The 20708-nt window shown below is 38.0% G+C and overlaps 1 protein-coding gene and 1 pseudogene across 6 annotated transcripts in view; one reads left to right on the top strand and one right to left on the bottom strand.

The window, feature by feature from the left end:
* The window catches only part of MCC (MCC regulator of WNT signaling pathway), a 377378-nt gene that overhangs the window by 122780 nt on the left and 233890 nt on the right, over nt 1-20708 (bottom strand). The window lies entirely within an intron of this gene.
* LOC118607672 lies at nt 407-525 on the top strand (annotated as a pseudogene).

Raw genomic sequence — 20708 nt, 5'->3', positions numbered from 1 at the left:
CTGATCTAGTAGAAGTAATCAGTCCATGTAAAGATTATAGTGGCTAAGCGGACAGAGCTTTAAGACAAGTCCCCTGTAACACCCCTCCCCAAGGCATCCTGAGTTCCGCTTGTATAGAAATTTTGGACCAGCCACTGTCCCAGATCCTGACCTCTGCCCTGGGGAGAGGGGAAAAGGAGACACTGATTTGCATCACTCTTGCTGTTTTGTGATTAAGAAGGGAAGACAGAAAGGGAAAGATGGAAGGAATTAAATCAAAGGGTGGGAGGAAAGGGCCATAGATTGGATATGCCACATAAATAAAGGTAGCCATTACTTCTAAAGGAAGCCAAGGAACCCAGGAGAAAGAAAATTAAGGAGAGCATAATGAAAGGAATTAGCATTGTAGGTTAAAAAAATAAAAATAGTCTACGGCCATGCCATCCTGAACAAGCCCGATCTTGTCTGATCTTGGAAGCTAAGCAGAGTCAGGACTGGTTAGTACTTGGATGGGAGACCACCTAGGAAGATCAGGTGCTGTAGGTGTAAAAAATAAAAAATAAGGGATTGTAAACTGACAAGGTCCTTGTAATCTGTGAGGTCAACCAAGGGTTGCCTTACCTAAATAAATAAATAAAATAAAATAAAATAAAAATATGGGCCCTGTGAAAAACACTCACACAGGAGTGCCTGGCTACAGAGCTTTCTATTTTATTCCCAGGTCATCTTGCAGGACCATTCTTGCACCTAAATGTGTCGAAGCCTTCATTTTGCATCTTCTATAATGTCATTCCCACACCCTGCCAACCAATCATACTCAAAGCACTCACTCTTAGATAACTTGAACTGTGGACTGAGAAACAGCTTGAGGTTGTTCTGTAAAAAAAAATTCTCTCATCAGACCCAGTCAAACTGCTCAGGTGCAGAGCAAAGGGGGTAATGCTCAAGTTCAGAAACTCAGTGCAGGTCACATTCGACTGTGGGGAGATACAAAGGTGGGGTTCTTAAAATGCATCGACTTGCCCTCTTTCCCATGACAGGTCACCTTTTGAACTGCTGTGAGATGACCTGGGAACAAAATAGAAAGCTCTGTAGCCAGGCACTCCTGTGTGAGTGTAGGCAACAATCAGAAGGCTGTCTAGAAAACAAAAAGCCTCATTTCTTTAATAATAGCTATCCAGGCAGCAATGAGGCAATTCAGAAAAGTGCACTGCTTGGGAGACTGGCATAAATGATACATTTTAATTCTGCTCCAGCATTTTTGCGTTGCCCAACATCACTTTGGTTAAATAAAGTACTTTCTTCTGGGGATGGCAAGTACATTATACCTCAGCTATAGCAGCTATGGTAGAATTAGATTTATCCCACATATCTCAACTCCCATGTAAAATTCTTAGGATTTTAAATAAGATTCACGAATGGATTTTCAGTTTTTGTTGTTTTGTATTTTAAAAAGACAAGATCATTAGGTCTGGTCTTCATGGAAATAATTAATGTCTCTAAATTTTGTTTTCTTTCTTTCCAGCAAATACTTCTTTTAATTTAAACAAGGACAAATAGAGACATAGGATGTACCTAATTTCATTATTTCATTCATTTTTTTTTCTTACTTTCTTTGGGAAACTTTATGTCTATTCCATGGAAGAAACATCCTTTTCTTATAGAATTGGGCAATTTTGCCATTTCTCAGGCAGGAAGCTACATTTCAGAAAATTTCTGATAAATCCCAACCACATGCATGATGGGAAGCTCGGCTGTTTTTTTGTTTGTTTGTTTGTTTTTTGCGTGCCTGTAATTAAAGTACCTCAGGGCTTAACCTCTGTCTACTCTCACTCTACTTACTTCCCAGGGATACTGGGGAAATGTTTATGTAAGTGTGGTATGTTATAAGCACTATAAAAATGTGATTATAATATATGATAAAGTTCAAGGTGGTATTAAACTTTTGTAACTTCCCTTACTTTGGCCCTTAAAATTCATCTCTAACATACTTTATTATGTTTGCCTGTTTATAAAGTTTGACAAGAAGTCACATTAAGGACTGTATCCTCTTTGCTAATGGGGTCAGCAGTTGCGGTATGAGCAAGCACCTCTGATGTGTTCTGCTCTCACAAAAGAACCTCGAGGAACATTGATCTTTAAGGACAAGACTTGAAATTTGAGGGTCAAGACCCACATCAGTCTAACTGTCGTTACACTAATTGGAGTCTCCTAAAGTAAAAGATGGGTGTTTGGTTTCCAATAACAGGATTTCTGCATCTTGAGCTGAGACGTCCCTGAAGTGCTGGGCATGAGTGTCGCTAAAGCTTTGGCCTCAAATATGCTGGGTGCTCTTGTGAACCATCTCTGTTTCTCAGGAGTGTTTGGCCATGACCTCATCGAATCACAGAAAGTGAGTTCCTGAAAGTTCACTGAGATGAGTCTTTTGCACAAAACATCTCGTTGCAACTGCATACGTTTGCAAGGAAGTTTCTGAGACAGGTTCTGCACAGCATAACCACAGCATGGTACAAGATAACTTCCTACCAGACAGGGAGACTCTTCTTGACTCTAAAGATGAAAGGAGGAAGCACAAAAAATAGAGCTGTTTCATCACTCTAGTAGCAATTAGCCTGCATTTCTGTCCCCAGATGTACTAAGCTTCAATCTGGCAATTAGCTGACAAAGGCAAAAATGCACAGACAAGAAAACGGTGGAAACCCCCTTAACACAGTAAAGGTTATTGGTGATTCTGTGTCCCATGTCATTTCACAGTAGTTACTGGACAACCTCGAAGAAAAGCAGCAGCTTTTGCAAAGAAATTCTCCTGAAATTATGAGGTTTCAAGGCTCAGAGAGCTTTGGCGATATCTGCTTGTCACACTAGGAAGTACTGGAACTCATTAGTAATTGACAGTCTCAGGGACAGTCTCAGGAGGCCTGACCTAAGGAAGGCTCTGCTCTCCCTTCACCCATGATCGATCTAATATCAGTTGAACTTTTTGATTTCAAAAAAGTAAAATAAAAAGCTACCTAAATGCTGGTTGACTGCCTTCAGGCACTGTGGAAGCTTTGGAAAAGAAAATAATTATGATAGGAAAAGGATTCTATATGAAAGCACATCGGACATGTTATTTAAAAAGTAGAAAACAACAGAGATATACACCAGTGGGCAGTTCATACCAAATGAACATAATTCAGCTCAAACAATCCAGTACCTGACTTAATACTGATGACCAAGTTCCACTTAAAAAGGATATAGGCTTTAGAGCTAAAGGACACAGCTTCTGTCCATGTGATCATAAAACAACACAAGTAAACAACTCAGGCATCAAAAATCGTCTCTTGAAAGTTATTTCACAGCCTAGATAAGGTCTTGGAGGTTATTACTCTATTTAAGTTCTGCAAAAATTCATTTGGATACAGAATATGCTTCATTTTTCTTTCATACTATATGTGGTAAGCTACATCCTATAGCTTTATCACTGAGAAATGTTTGCTTTCTATGTACATCTCTTCCCCTTATAAGTAATCTTGTTTGAGTAAAAAGGGAAGGGTGGCAAATATTAAGATTTTGCTCTTTCCCCACACCTTTAAAACACTGACAAAACCCAGAAGAAACTAGGCTGCAAGAAAGATCTTACCTATCACCATTTGTCCATCTTAATGTAATTACCTATGTGCTGGATGTACCATAATTTAACCAACAACAAATTACTGGATGTGCAACCAATTTTCTTTGTTATATAATGCTGCAGTGAAGAACATTAGGACAAATTCCTGGAAATGGAGCTATCTGGCCAAAGCTTCTGAGTGTGACGTTGCCTCTCCCACGTAAGCTTTCGTAGCCTCTACTTCTGTCAGCCATGTCTGTTTTGCTTTACTCCCAACAACTCTAGATATAGCATTTAAATAACTTTTCACCCATATGGTTCCAAGATGACTTTTAGTCTTCATTTTCTTCATTATTTAAAGTTAAATTTTTTCATAAATCTTTTGGACATGCGACTTTATTTTTAAAGCACCTGTTCATGTTCTTTGCCCATTTTGACAGAATGTTGACTTCTTAGTGTTTGATGTGTATTATAGACATTAACCTGTCCCATATGTATTGCAAATATTCTTTCCCAGTTAGCTGTTCACCTTTTAATTTATATAGCATTTCTTGACATCTGCGTTTTATATTTTTCTGTTGTCTCCATAAATCTTTCCTTTACAGATTTTTTCCCCTGCTTTTTGTTTAAAAGTCCTTCACCACTCAGACCGGATAGTTACCTATATTTCCTTCATTGTGATTTTTAAAAATGTGGTCATTTTTAAATTCTTTAATACATCTGGAATTTCACTGTATACATTAATTACAAATCTAACTTTGCTATTTTTATTTAGTATTTGTCCTGTTACTACTGACTAATTAAGCCCTTTCTACTGTTCTTAAATGTAGCCGTTATCATCTAGCTAAATTCCTTTTCATATTACTTTAAATTGTAGTATTATGATTAATGTTGCATTAGTGTAAAATCTCCCATTCTTTCAGATAAATATAGAATTATTAAGATTTAAAAAATTATCATAAAGTTGTGAATTAGGACAACGTTAAACTTCCACTCTCTACTCAGTCGGTGTAGTCATGTGTAAGACTGAATCCTATGTAATCGTGTGGAGATTCCATCTATCAATTGTACTTTTCTTTGTAACGGCTCTCCTTAACCTAGACTCAAATATCTTAATGACAAATACCATGTCTGTTCTGCTCTCCAGATTATTAGATTCTTAACAGGTAGTATAGCGCAAGAACAAGTAATAAATGAAATCAAAGTGGCATAGGACATTTGTCTTAAATATTTAACTTAATATCTCTAACCCAAAATAGCTAATGCAGCATCGTGACTCTAAATGCACTTGGTATAAACTGAGCATAGGTGTACAGGGACTTATAGGCCATTGCGACCACCTCTGATTAATGACATGACCAAATCCAAAGATGGACACCTTCTTTAATTACTGCAATAGAGACACAAAGGGCAAGAGGGTGGAAGGTAATACCAGGGTAGATTAAAATGAACTAAAATCAACAGATTAGGAATTCATGCTTGAGAACTACAGAAACTTTACTATAGTGAGGTCCTTTTTATATCATTGCCATGGAGGAGTAGAGAGGTCATCAAAATACTTTTAAAAAGTCCCAGACCCAAAGCTAAGAAATTTAAGACATGTAAAGAACAAGCGTCCAAGACAGGGGTGGGTAGAGAAAAAAGCATCTTGAGTCAAAAAAAATGGCCTCAGCCATTGTTCCTGACCAGACTTTTTCCCAACGCCTTGCCAAAGTGACTCAGCTAATAAAAATCAACCTGCTGGTAAAACCTGGAAGGAATAAAGGTGAATCGTGCCCAGACTACTGACAAGGGTCACATCTGACACCTAGGGAGTGCCTCTTTGGATCTAACAACTTAATAGAAAGATATCTATAGTAGCACTATAACAATGACAAAAACTAAACAACTGAAATGCATAAATGCCTATATACAGGAGAGTAAATGAATAAATTATGGCATATCTACATTTTGCAGCTATGAAAAAGAATGAGATCTATTGGCTATATTAGCAAGAAAATCATGATAGATTGTTAAATTCAGAAAAAGAGTTAAGATTAGGATGTGTCTAATCTGAACTATTATTATAAAAATGTTTACCATATAAATATTTGTATATTTTATATGAGCATAGATAGGTGTTGAACAATAAACACCAAGTTTTAGAGTTAAAGAGGGAGTCAGAAATATATGGGATGGGGGAAGAGACTGATTTGGCTTTTTTATGGTATATTTCTATGTCATTTAACTTGTTACAATGGGCAAGCAGAACTTTTGTGCTTTAAAGGAAAGGCTAATAAATTATTATTCTTGGAAATAAACAGACATGTCAACAAATTTTGAAAAGTGAATATTAACAATGCAAATGTAAAATTATTTCAGAATTATCAGATGTAGAACAAACAAAATAATGAGCCCCATTAGAACATACTTGAGACAGTCAAGCTTTGATGATTCAAAGCTGGAAAGAGGTACTACAATTAGTTTTCCTTTGATTTCAGGGACTTATTTATTCTGCTTATCTCAAGACAGAGCTAATACACCAAATGGTTTTGAAAAGGTCCTAAATGATTCTCAACATTTGGGTATATTCCAGGAAGACTAAGTTAATTTAGCTATTCACAGAGTGGCACATTTGACAAGGAAAATGCAAATCAGATTACTGTAGTTAGTGTTCGATGAGCCACTTGAACTGGAGAGGAAGCAGTGACAGATAAGTAGATGATGCTACAGCTGTCATAATTTATTTGAATTTTGAAAGCTTTGTTCGACTTGTTCAGAAAAATATTTAGGAAGCTGTTTGAGATTTGTATGAGATTTCAAATTTTCTGTGGAGCACATCAGAAGATAAAATAAAGACTAATCTACATGATATTCCTTCTAATATATTAAAAATTATAGTCAACTCTAAAGAAGAGATAAAATGGTCCCCAGTCGACCATCCTTACAATACTGTTCACAAATGTTTTCAACCTGTGGCTCATGACCCATAAATAAGTCCAGAAACAAATTTAGTGTATTGTGATCACCACAAAAATACATACATGTATTGCTAAAGCAGTGTTATTCTGTTTAGGTTTTCCCAAGAGGCTATACAATCTTCACAATTTTAATAACTCGTAATTTTAATGGCTGAGTAAATGCCATCAAGGACACACATAATTTTAATCATATTTAGGTATTTTCTAATCTTTACTGATTCAAAAATGCTGTAACAGATACATACAACGAATATATAAAATTAATTTTTAGTGAGTGCTGGTAAAGATAGTGGTTGCTGTGTTTGCTTCATCCCATGACCGCATTAAAATTGCAACTAAAATATAGAATAATCCAAAGAGAACCATCCAAAGACTAGATGAACAGAAGTTTTATAACTAAAGACATAAAGAAAAAGCCCCCTCGAGACTGGTAAGAGGAGTTGGAGACATGTGGCAGTTGAGAACTGAGAGGGATATGTTGGCTACAGAGGCCAACTCTGAACAGCAAGGGTCCTCAGCCCTATACCAGGCTCCCTAGCCTGAAGCATCACTGCCAGGAAGAGCAGTCCCCACAACATCTGCCTGTGAAAATCAGCCAGGATTCCATGCATTGGGGTAAGATTGAAGATGGCTAGAAATCCAGGTGTCCTCTTAAAGGGCTCGTGAACAGATTCTCTCATTCCCAGGTACCCACCCTGGGTTCCGGCAGAGGGAAAGTAGCTGGGGAGGTACCAGAGACATACGGACAGAGACTGAGTTGTGTGACTTCAGGGCAAAGGCTGGAGGGAAAGCTGCCATTGTCTCTGTGTTGAGCCCTTCTTCTAGGTGGCCAGAAGATAGATGCCATCTTTCTTGTCTTGAACCCTCCGCCAGCATGACTAAATATGAATTTTCGTTGGCTTGGTAAGCTCTGCTTCTCTGCCCTAGTGACTCCCTGGAACTCCACCCAACCCAACTTGCCCACCAGTAGAGGCCTTTTCATGGCTGGCAGTAAGCTACTGTTGGCCTGAACTGCAGTTTTTCTTGGACAACTTTCGGGGATTTGCCAGCCTAGGCAGGTGGTGGCTGGCCTCAGTGGGCTCTGAGACTTTTGCAGAGTGGCACCAGGCTCAGCACTGACACCAAATCTGAATCTACGTTAACCTGTTAAAAACCACTTGTCTCACACTGGTGACTCCCTGAGAGCCCTCCCCACCCAACTCCCATACCAGCAATAACACCTGAGGTGCCTTCAATAGCTGAGACTTATGGACAGCTGGCAGTCAGTGGCAGGCCTAGGGGGTTCCATGAGTCATTTTTTGAGCTGCCCCAAGCCTGGTACTGGTGATGACTGGCCTTGATTTGCATTGTAGCCTTTCCCACACTAGGTCAAGCACAGGCAGCAGTCAACTGTGGGTCACTTTGTAGTTCTTACTGGATAGCCCTGGAGCAGTCACAGGCAGTGGCTGAACTTGGATAGGAATCCCTTCCAAGAGGCCCCAGAACCAGCACACCTGGTGGCCAGCTTCAACCCATAACAGAATACAACCCGATTAGCACCACAAGTAGCATACAAAGGGTGATCTCAGCAGGCACCAGAGCCTACTGGGGTGAATTGCGCTTCATAGGATCATCCCCCAGATAATAGCTCATATAATGTGGCTGTGGCTAATCTTTACAGTCAGTAAGCCTGTAGGTCAATTCCGCTGACATGCCAACAGTAATCAAAGTTCAAATACAACAGGAGGGCATGTACAACTCACACAAAGAACACTCCTGGAGCACCCAGCACAGGTGATCAGAGAGACTGGGCCACACAGGACACTAACTACATAAGGTTACTTGGCTAAGACTGGGAGACATAGAAGACCTACCTAATACACAGAAATGGACACAGAAAGGCAGCCAAAATGAGGAAATAAATATTTCTCAAATCAAAAACAAAATGGAGGCAAGCAACTTACCGGATACAGCGTTCAAAACACTGGTCAAAAGGGTGAAGGAGCTTAGTGAGAACTTCAACAAAGAGATAACAAGCATTAAACAAACAAACAAACATAGAGAACATAGAAAAGAACAAGTCAGAAATATGAAGAATAACTGAAATGAAGACTACATTAGAAGGAATCAATAGTAGATTAAATGAAACAGAAGACTGAATCAGCAATTTAGAAGACAAAGTATCAGAAAACATCCAATCAGAATAGCAAAAGAAAAAAACAATTTTTTTTTAAAAAATGAGGATAATTTAAGGGACCTCTGGGACAACATCAAGCATATCGACATTCGCATCATAGGGGTACCAGAAGAATGTAGAAAAGAGAGGATTGAGAACCTATTTAAAGAAATAATGACTGCAAACTTTCCTAACCTGGCAAAGGAAACAGACATACAAGCCCAGGAAGTGCAGAGAGTCCCAAACAAGATGAACCTGAAGAGGCTCATACACCATGACACATCATCATTAAAATGCCAAAGGTTAAGGATAAAGACACTCTTAAAAGCAGCAAGAGAAAGGCAGTTAGTTACCTAAAAGGGAGCCCTCATAAGACTGTCAGCTGATTTCTCAACAGAAACTTTGGAGACCAGAAGAGATTGTCATAAAAGAGTCAAAACGATGAAAAGCAAGGAAATACAACCAAGACTATTCTACCTATCAAGCCTATCATTTAAAATCAAAAGAGATATAAAGAGCTTCTCAGACAAAAAAAAAGTTAAATGAGTTTATCGACATCACGCCAGTATTACAAGAAATGTTAAAGGGACTTCTTTAAAAAGAAAGGAAAACAACAACAACAACAACAAAAGGAACATAAATATGAATAAAATGGCAATAACTATGTACCTATCGATAATCATTTTAAATGTAAATGGATCAAGTACTCCCGTCAAAAGACATAGGGTGGATAAGAAAACAAGACCCATACATATACTCTCTACAAGAGACCTACTCCAGATCGAAAGACACACACAGGCTAAAAGTAAAGGGATGGAAAAAGATATTTTATGCAAATGGAAACAAGAAAAGAAAAAGCTGGGGTAGCAACATTTATATTAGGCAAAACAGACTTAAAACAAAAGCTATAATAAAAGACAAAGAGGGACATTACATAATGATAAAGGGTTCAACCTAACAAGAGACAATAACCCTTGTTTGACATTTATGCACCCAACATAGGAACACTTAAATACATAAAGAAAATATTAACCAACATAAAAGAAGAGATTTATAGCAATATAGTCATAGTAGGGAAATTTAACACCCCGTTGATTTCAAGGGATAAATCTTTGAGACAGAAAATCAACAAGGAAACGGTGGCCTAGGTAACACAAAAGCCTAGATGGATTTGATTGACATTTAGAACATTTCACCCCAAAGCAGAATATGCATACTTTTCAAGTGTACATGGAACGTTTTCCAAGATAGACCCCATATTAGGCCACAAAACAAGTCTTAATAAATTTAAGAAGACTGAAATTATACCGAGCATCTTCTCCAACCAAATGAAACTAGAAATCATTTACAAGAAAAAAACAGAAAAACACATCAACACATAGAGACTAAATAACATGCTACTAAACAATGAATGGGTTAACAATGAGATCAAGGAGGAAATCAAAAGATATCTTGAGACAAATGAAAACGAAAACAATGACCCCAAAATCTGTGGGACACAGTGAAAGCAGTCCTAAGAGGGAAATTCGTAGCAATACAGATCTTTCTCAAGAAACAAGAAAAATCTTAAATAAACAATCAAATCTAATACCAAAGGAACTAGAAAAAGAACAACAAAGACCAAAATGAATAAAAGGAAATAATAAATATCAAAGCAGAAATAAACAAAATAAAGTCTAAAAAAATTGCCAAAGAGCAATGAAACTAAGATCTGGTTCTTTTAAAAGAAACAAAATTGATAAACCTTTAACCAGACTGTTCAAGAAAATAGAAAGGACCCAAATAAATAAAATCGGAAATGAAAGAGAAGTGACAACTGACACCACAGAAATACAAAGGATTATAAGAAAATACTATGAATAATTACATGCCAACAAATGTGACAATCTGGAAAAAATGGATAAATTCCTAGAAACATATGATCTTCCAAGACTGAATCGAGAAGAAACAGATCTCAACAGACTAGTTACTACTAACAAAATTGAATCAGTAATCAAAACACTCCCCCAAAACAAAAGTCCTGGACCAGATGGCTTCACAGGTGAATTTTACCAAACATTCAGAGAAGAATTAACCCCTATCCTTCTCAAGCTATTCCAAAAAATTCAAGAGAAGGGAAAGTTCCCAAGCTCATTTTACAAGGCCACCATTATCTATTCCAAAGCCAAATAAAGGCATTACAAAAAAAGAAAATTATGGGCCAATATGCTTGATGAACATAGATGCAAAAATCCTCAGCAAAATATTAGCAAACTCAATTCGGTAATACATTAAGAATATCATACACCATAGTCAAGTGGGATTTATTCCTGGGATGCGAGGTTGGTCCAATATCCAAAAATCAATTAATGTGATACACCACATGAACGGAATGAAGGGTAAAAATCATGTGATCATACCAACAGATGCAAAAAAGTGGTTGAAAAAATCTGGCATCCATTTATGATAAAAACTCCCAGCAAAGTTGAAAGTGAGAGAACAAACCTCAACGAAATAAAGGACATGTATGACAAACCCACAGCTAACATCATACTCAATAGGGAAAAGCCAAAAGCTTTTCCTTATAATCAAGAACAAGACAACAATGTCCACTTTCACCACTTTTATTCCACAGAGTATTGGAAGTCCTAGCCACAGCGATCAGACAAGAAAAAAATAAAAGGCATCTAAATTGGAAAGGAAGAAGTAAAACTGTCATTATTTGGGGAATACATGATACTGTATAGAGAACCCTAAGGATTCCACAAAAAAAACTGTTAGAATGGATAAATGAATTCAGTTAAGTAGCAGGATACAAAATTAATATTAAAAAATTGTTTGTACTTCTATATACCAAGAACAAATGATCAAAGAGAAATTAAGAAAACAATCACATTCATAATTGCATCAAAAAAATACCTAGGAATAAATTTAACCTAAGCAGTAAAAGACTTGTACTCAGAAAATTATAAGACAATGAAGAAAGAAATTTTGAAGAAGATACCAATAAATGGAAGCATATACTGTGCTCACAGATAGGAAGAATTAACATTGTTACAATGTCCCTACTACCCAAAGCAAAATATAGATTCAATGAAATTCCTATCAAAATACCAATGGAATTTTTCACAGAACTTGAACAAACAATCCTAAAATTTATATGGATCCACAAAAGACCCAGAATAGCAACAGCAGTTTTGCAAAAAGGAACACAATTGGAGGCATCACAATACCTGATATCAAACTATACTACAAGGCTATAGTAATCAAAACAACATGGCATTGGCATAAAAACGGACCCATAGATCAATAGAACAGAATAGAAAGCCCAGGAAAAAAACCCATGCCTATATTATCATTTAATTTACAACAAAGGAGGCAAAAATATATAATGGGGTAAACACTCTGACATCGCTCTTAGTAACATTTTTTCTTATATTTCACCTTGGTCAAGGGAAACAAAAGAGACACCAAACTAAAAAGTTTTTGCACAGCAAAGGAGACTGTCACCAAAACAAAAAGACAACCTACTGAATGGGAGAAGATATTCACCAATGATATATGTGATAAGATGTTAATTTCCAAAAAATTTATAAAGAATTCATACATCTTAACAACCCAGTTAAAAAATGGGCTGAGGACCTGAATAGACACTCCTTCAAAGGGAACATACAGAAGGTCAACAGACATAGGAAAAGATGCTCAACGTCACTAATCATCAGAGAAATGCAAATTAAAATCACAATGAGGTATCACCTCACCCCTGTCAAAATGGCTATCATCAATAAATCAACAAACAAGTGTTGGTGAAGATGTCGAGAAAAGGGAACCCTCATGCACTGTCAGTGGGATTGCAAATTGGTGCAGCCACTATGGAAAACAATATGGAGGTTCCTCAAAAAATTAAAAATATAACTAGCATATGACCTAGCAATTTCACTTCTAGGTATTTATCTAAAGAAAACCAAAACATTAATTTGAAAAGGCATATGCACCCCTATGTTCACTGCAGTGCTATTTACAATAGCCAAGATATGGAAACCATCAATAGATGATCGGATAAAGAAGTTGTGGTACGTACACACCCTGCCAAGTCTCACTATTTGCGACAACATTATGGACCCAGAAGGTATTATGCTAAGTGAAATAAGTCAGACAGAGAAAGAGAAATATCACATGATCTCATTTATATGTGGGATATAAAGAACAAAATAAAAAAAAAAAAGAAAGAACAGAAACAGATTCATAGATTCAGAGAACAAGCTGATGGTTGCCAGGTGGGAGAGGTGTTGGAAGGCAGGGTGAAAAAGACGACAGGATTAAGAAGTACACATTGGTAGTTACAAAATGGTCATGGGGACGTAAAGTGAAACATAGGGAATATAGTCAATAAAATGCTAATAACTATGTATAGTGCCATGCGGGTACTAGACTAGTCAGGGGGATCATTTAATAAATTATGTAAATGTCTAACCATTATGCTGTATACCTGAAACTAATACAAAATAATACTGAATGTCGACTGTAATTGAAAAATCAAAAAAGGTGGGAAGAAAGGTAAAAGAAAATAAGAAGTTCAAATTTCCTGGTATAAAACAAATAAGTCATAAGGATGTAATGCATAGCATAGGGAACATAGTCAATAATATTGTGATAGTGTTGTATGGTGTTAGATGGTTGCTGGACTCATCTTTAGGTATGTAAGTGTTGAATAACTATAGTGTATACTTGTGACTAATACAATATCGTATGTTAGCTATATTTTAATAAAAATGTTTTAAAAAATTAATTTAAAAAATTAAGACAGGCTAATATTTCCCTCATTTTAGAGGATTATTTCACTACCTGAAAGAATCTGAAAAGAATGCACATTTGGAACAGTTCACATGAGCAATATTCGTAACAGTGGCTAGTGTAACTATGGAATAAAAGGGCTCGCAAATCAAAACACATGCCTGGTAGACAAAGAGGAATGAGCAAGAAAGGCAGCTGTGAGCAGTGACGGAGAAGAACTGGGAAGGGAAGAGATGCTGCTGAAATAAACATTAACAGGAATTTAGACAAGCGAGGTCCAAGCAGACTATGTTCCTGAAAGACACGAGAAAAGCAACTGTAGATTTACTCTTGGTTCTCAATTAAGTTAAACCCCCTCCCTCCCTTGACCCACTATGCTCATGAAAGACAAGTGGTCACTCAATAATACTCCTTCCTCATCCCCAGTTCTGGTCCCTGCAGTGAAGCTAAACTTCAGCCAAAAGCCTGATTCCTTCCTCAGTAAGCTTCCTATAATTAAAATCTGATTCAGCACTCATGTAAATATTATTTCTCACACAACTGTCATCTTCTATCATCCCTCTGCTAACCTCAACAATTTTCCCATTCTACTTCCACTGCCAAAGAATAATAAAATCCTCCTAGATATCTCATTCTTAATTAACATGCTGTTTTCTTTACTCCTACCCTAGTAGCATGGATCCAGCTCTATGGGAGGGAAAGGGGATCTAAAGCCTTCCTGAAAATACAGAGCTATGGTCTCCAGTCAGTATAGTCCCATTTCTATGTCCTTTATTGTATCAAAAAATTTAATTGCAATATTAATATAGCCTCTATGAAGCGAGATTACTGTTAAGCCTTGAGTTCAGCAAAGCTTAAAAAGAAATGGTCAACAAGTCATACTCTACTGCTAAAAGTGCTATATATCTCATGCACCATTTCCCACCCCCATGCTTCTCCTGTGCCGCATTCAGTACCCTACAGAGACCCTTTAGAACACAGTCTGTGCTTTCAGCAATAACTGACATCCCCGTAAATCCATGTAATGTTCAGAAAATAAATCCAGTGCTCTCTGCTGCCCATATAACAACATTAATCTTATGAACAGTACCACAGAGCACCCTCCTCTCCTCCCCTCCTCCCCGCCCTCCATCTGCTTTAAGTAGGGCAAGTATTTTACTCATGTTAATTGTTCTGACAGATGAGGATCAACACTGCTTTAATCCATTTGCAGCCTAGCACTGGGAACATTTGTCTTCTCAAACGCTGTTAGAGGCAAGTACACTGGCTGTTAGTAACACAAGAGCTATTTCAGGGCAATGCTTGGTACTCCTAAGTGACTGGCTTTACTTTCCTTGTAAAGGAAATCCAACGGAAATTCTTCCCAAAACTGGTTTAAGACTTTTTGGTTGCCACCGTGGTTGTGTTTTGATCCTTTAAAAATGGTAGGTAGTAGGGTTTTATTAAACTAAGACAAATTGAATCGATTTCTATTGATTTCTTTTAAAATGTTAGTATTTTCTTCTTTACCAATTAATCATATGCAATTTCTCTATAAAAGAATACAGGTAAATTCCGTAGGTATTTGACAGTCCAGTCAGGAGCTGTGTGCATTTTGCAAGGATATGCCACCACCTATGTATACTATATTGGGGGAGCGTTAGAGCCAAGGCCTGCCAGTGTTTACAAGAGCATGGGCCTTAGATATAGGCACGCTTGGGTTCACATCCCAGCTGCACCAGTGAACTCCATGCCTAGCTACCATAGGCACTGTGAGTATGATTTAGCACATTTAACACCTAGCCCAATATTGTCCCTAGCCATGGGCTTTGGGTGTGGTTCACTTAAGCTACTATTAGGCATACCTAAGTCTTGGTTCTGAATTACCTGAAAAAGGGGCTTCCTGTGATATGCTAAATATTTCCTAAATATTTCTATTCATACCCAAGAAGTGTAGTATAAAAAGACTTCTATAGAGAATGAACACAGTGGCCTGACACCCTCTTCCTCCAATTTTAGGACAGATGTAGCTGGTCACCCTGTCCTTCTGAGCTTTCTTCACTAGCTCCTGTTTATCCCCCATGTGGTTTTGAATTTGCCATTTTCTTTTTCCTAATGCCTCTGTCTAGTGGTCTTATATCTATTTCCTCTTCAATTCCATCCTGTCTCCCATGCTTTCAATTTAATAACCTTATACATTTCAAATCTTCAGTACAGTGCTGGCAGCTCAGAAGTCTAATGAAGAAAAATAAATATGGCATGACTCAGATTTATGAAATATATTGCATAGAGAACCTATTTGCAAAACTCACTTGTTACCCCCTCACAGGCAGAACTGATGATTCCTCCTTCCCCTTCCACTTTCAGCCTTGTTCATGCTACATTGGGGAGATGAGAGTAAACAGGAGAATATTCCAGTTTTCTGGTCTATTTTCAACTTCCAGGTACGGGGGTGGCTCAAGACTAGCAGCATAACAAAAATTTCTGTGACTGACATGAGAAATGCTTATGCCGGTCCTTTTTGCCCAAAATGAATATGCATTTTCAAATGTTAGGATCTCACAGTGTAAAAAAAAAAAAATTGTCTATACAATAGAAAATATTAAAACATTAATAGTCAATGTATCTAGATGTGAGATTTTAGGTAATTCTGGTTTTAGTATTTTTCCGACTTCCTATATTTTACACAATAGGTATGAATTACTTTTCTAATCAGAAAAAAAGTATAATTATGTAAAGTCATTTATGTCTTGCCTATCCCCATTTAGCACTGTACTTGGCAAGCCATCATTAACCCTGTTGATAATTTAATCTAAAATGATCCCGAGTAGCCACCTCTAATTTTAAAGAGCTAAGGCTCTGACTTGCCAAATTGATTAAATTAATGTGGCAGTGCTCTGAAAACCTGCATGCATTCTTCTAAGCTCCAAGTTTTATACTGAGACCAATAAATGTCTACATGAACTAATGATACTCATTAAAGACAACTTAGTTTAAACTACCAGAAACAGACAATTTAGACAGTTGCCAAATTTAGATGATTCCTAAAATGGATTTTGATGGGAAGCTTTGATTTCCAAGAAGCAAGCAATTTTCCTGGCTCTGCTGCTAAGAGAATATACCTGGATGCACACAGGACTCTTTAACACCACACTGGGAAAATTTTAGACCAGTAATATTTGTCCGAATACCGTGACCAGCCCTGAAATGTCCTGATGGGAATTTAGAAATGGATACTAATAAGCTACATTTTTACTGTGAAGGAAACCAAAATTTTCCCACCCTGAAGTTACTTTTTGGGATATTGATTTTAAGCTGTTTATTAAGAAATAAGACTCAGAAGGAATCTTTGGCCCTTCCCGCTTTCCCACCCAAGAGGTTCAGATGGAAAAAACCTGCCTTAGGAAGGGAGCCTCGGTTTAATCACCTTAAGAACCTTCACCCTAGTATTAGTTGGGAAGACTCCAAGCCTGTTAGCTGGATACCCATGTCCCATTGTTTCTGAGTTGCCCAGCAAGAATTTGCTTGTCAAGTGTGTTCTGCTCTTCTTCAACCACCTGTAAATCACCCATTCCCACTTCTGAAATCTAATACTCCATTCCCCACTTTCTCCTTTGTCTAAAAATGTCTTATATACCCAATGTTGCTTCACTGTCTTTGGAATTGTCATGCTTATGTGAACTCCCCATGCACATGTATTAAATTTTTTATTTTCTCCTGAATCTGTCTCCGTTAAATTGATTAGCCCAGCTAGAGGAACTTAGAAGGTAGGAGGGAAGTATTGATTTTTTTACCCCCTCACAATTGGGGCTCAAAAAATTTGGCTTGGCTGTTCTCTTGTCTATAATTGTTGAAGTCAATATTTAAGAAAATAAAAGATAACAGACATGAACTCCAAAGACTAAACTGATAGCATTCAAAGAAAATACCTTCCATGGATAAATGAGAGAGCTTGCACAGTGCACTTGGCCATGTTCTGACTGTGCATTGTCATCAGAAGAATGGGGTCAATTCTGACTTTTTCTATTGGCCTCAGTTTGCTCAGCTACAGAAGGGATAACAAATGCCTACCTCCCACCCCGAGAGAATGCAAAGAGAGGATATGTATGAGTGAATGGAACTAGTAACAACTGACAAGTGCGAGGAGTTAAGTTTACAGTATTAACCACAAAAGGCAAACCTCAAGCCAAAATAAAGATCAGTTACCTGGATAGTTTCCTTCTTCACATGTTAAAGTCACAGTTCCAAAACCAAAATCGCATTAAACCTCCCTCCCTCCCCCAAAACAACAATGAAATGAGCTCCTGGTCAACGTGCCAAAGGAGAGTCTCGTCTTCTGTTACTGCAGCCCCACCATAGGTTCCGAGCACCTGCAGTGCCCCAGTGCTTGTTAACAGTCACCAGGCAGGTATGGTGCTTCCCTGTCAGCTGTGGCTCATCAGTATCATCTGTTCTTTCCTAACGGCCCAGCCGGAGACCCTGCTGCAGTTACAAAGCAGAGACACATTGTATTGTGTCAGCTCACTGGACTCCGCTGGGAGCACACCTGTGTATTTATAAGGTAACAGCCAAGGCACTCTTCTTCACTGGGGTTACTCCTTACCTGTCAATTTAGTTTCTACATTAGGGGAGCTCCCCACAACTGAAATGCTTTTAAGGGAGTTTTTATAGGAGAGAAGGGAATAAACTCCCTTATATACATTATACAGAATCCCTTCATTCAGTTAGCATTTACCGGATGGCTTATGTGACAGGTGCTCTCTTCCATAGCTTCTTCCATTAGTGCACTCAGACCAGACCCAGGGTTACAATGCGGTTAATTGGGCACATATCCTTTTTGCTAAACTAGATGGTAAATGATTCATTCAACATACACATGCAGAGAACCTGTCGGGCATCAGGCATTCTGTTAGGTGTGGAAGTAAAAAACTGATCGGACACGCTCCAACTTCAAAAGGCAAGTACGCAAAAAGCTACATGGAGGCACTCGCATGTAGCTTTAAAATATTACAGCACCTGATACCACCTTTCTCTATGCAACATACATCACAGTGAGTTTTCTAGTTACATGCCAGTCTCCATACATGATGGTGAGCTCAACTTACCTATTTCCCGTTCCTAGCACAATGCTTGACACATAGTCAGTACTTCTTGCGTCTTTAGCCAATGAGGAGTTAACAATTCAGATAATGGAAAAGTGTATACCCTGTGATTGTGCTGTTGCAGGAGTCTTATAATAAGGGACACAGTGGAAGTCACAATAATGTGCCATTAGACAGCATAGGAGAGCTCCAGGCAGTTTCTACTTGAGGTGATTTAGGAAGATTTTACTGGAGAGTGGGCATTCGGGCTAAACCTGGAAGTAGGATTTCAACAGGTAGAAGGAATGAGAGATGAGAAGGTGTCCAGGTGGACAGAACAGCTTACATAAATGCATCGTATGGTTTGTCCTGGGTACACACCTGTCAGAAGATAAGCCCTACACAGTTGGAACTCTGGATGTCTCTCAGCAGCCCCACCTGCTCCTTATTGTTACTGATTTAAAACGTTAGAGTTTGCACTAGAAGCCAAAATGCAGGTCCCTTACGTTCCTGAGAGAAGGGCTCTGATTCATACTGAAGAGAGGTTTGAAAAGTGTTGTGTATCTCTGTGTGTGTGTGTGTGTGTGTGTGTGTGTGCGTGCGTGTGTGCGCGCGCAAATGTGTGAGTGAGGGAGAGAGAAAGAGAGACAGAGACAGAGAGAGTTAGAGGGGGAGGGAGATTTTTCCTTTATAGTGTTCTAAATTTCACTGCTTTCAATATATGACTCTTTTCTAATCTATCTTTTCTTCTTTTAGGTAACAGGTCGGAGAAAACCTGTTGAACTACTCTTAAAAACGTTTCCTTTTTACTTAAGAAAGAAGAGTGCACAGTTATAACCCCGATTAAAACATCATGATCACATAGTCAGCGACCTCCCTCCCCCCAGATATTTCTACTTTTCAGTTGTGGCAACTGAAGCCCTCAGGGGTTAGAATAACTTCCGAAAGTCACAAAGCTGGTAAGTAGAAAGAATATCTGGCACCAGACCCCATTTTCACCCCCTCCAAAGCTCATTTGAGGAGACAGCAGCATTTAATTTTAGTCATCTTCCAAAGAACTGTCATCTTTTAACGTTAGTTTGCTTTTTCAAGAATGTTTTCTCACTTATTAGCACCGTGCATTTGCTGAGATTAATTTTAATAATATCAATACTTTGGCAGAATATAATAGCAAAGTTCAGGTCCCTACCCCAAAATTCTGCTTCTATAGAATATGGTCTAAAAAAGCTACAACATCAGCTTCTAATCCTCTGCCACCTACCCTCCCACTAACTCAATGGATTTTCCTTAACTTCCTTAATTTTTTTTTTGTTTTGTTTGGACTGGTTAGAAAGACATTGTAAGAAGAATTAGACCAACTTGTAAAATCTTATTTGGCTAATTTGTGGAATAGCACATGGCTTTCCTCTATGGCAGTTCTTTCTATAATCCTATAGGAACAGATTTCAACCAAGTTTACTTCTATTAAAAATATCAAAAGAAGTGGACAGGTATAAGCCAAATGAATAAGTCTAAAATTGTAGAACACATCACTTCTGTGTAAAATTTTTAGATTTCACTGACAGATAAAGGTATACTAGATAGCTGATAGCTTCAACTTCGCATCTCCCATTCTAAAATTACAGTCTGAAATGGGCAATCTTAACTTTACATAAAGAACTCACAGAAAAGGTTACTGTGAGAACCTTTATCTGTCCACAAACACAAATCTCATTTCCTCCATCTTTTCACTGAAAGGGACAAGAGAGAAGGGCTCCAAAAGCACCCAGGGGCACCCATGGGAGACACCTAATGACAAAGTACAAACATACTTATTGTACTAATACTGATGTAAAAACATGAAGTAAATGTTCATTAGGCCACGGAAGGCCGTTAACCATTCCATGTGAAAACAGCCTTTCCACCATGGTTGAAACTTCATCTTTATAAGACAGTAGGCATAAGGGGTTGAATTCCTCCAAGTCTGGATTCTGACTAACTTGTCTCCAAGATGAGGTCCCAATTCTCCAGGCAACCAGAGGAGATAAGGTGATGAGGAAGGGTGGCTGTGTGAATGCGAGCAGTTAATCTATGCAGTCAAATCTCACTTAACAAGATAGAAGTCCTAGAGAGAACAACTCTATATACCTGAAAACTGAGGAAAAAATAAATGGCTCAGACCAGCAAAGGAGACAGTATCGTCCAACCTA

Source organism: Rousettus aegyptiacus, unplaced genomic scaffold, assembly GCF_014176215.1.
Source record: "Rousettus aegyptiacus isolate mRouAeg1 unplaced genomic scaffold, mRouAeg1.p scaffold_m13_p_8, whole genome shotgun sequence".
Classification (NCBI taxonomy): domain Eukaryota; kingdom Metazoa; phylum Chordata; class Mammalia; order Chiroptera; family Pteropodidae; genus Rousettus; species Rousettus aegyptiacus.
Note: the sequence above shows the minus strand (reverse complement) of the source record. Positions and strands in the feature narration are given on the sequence as shown.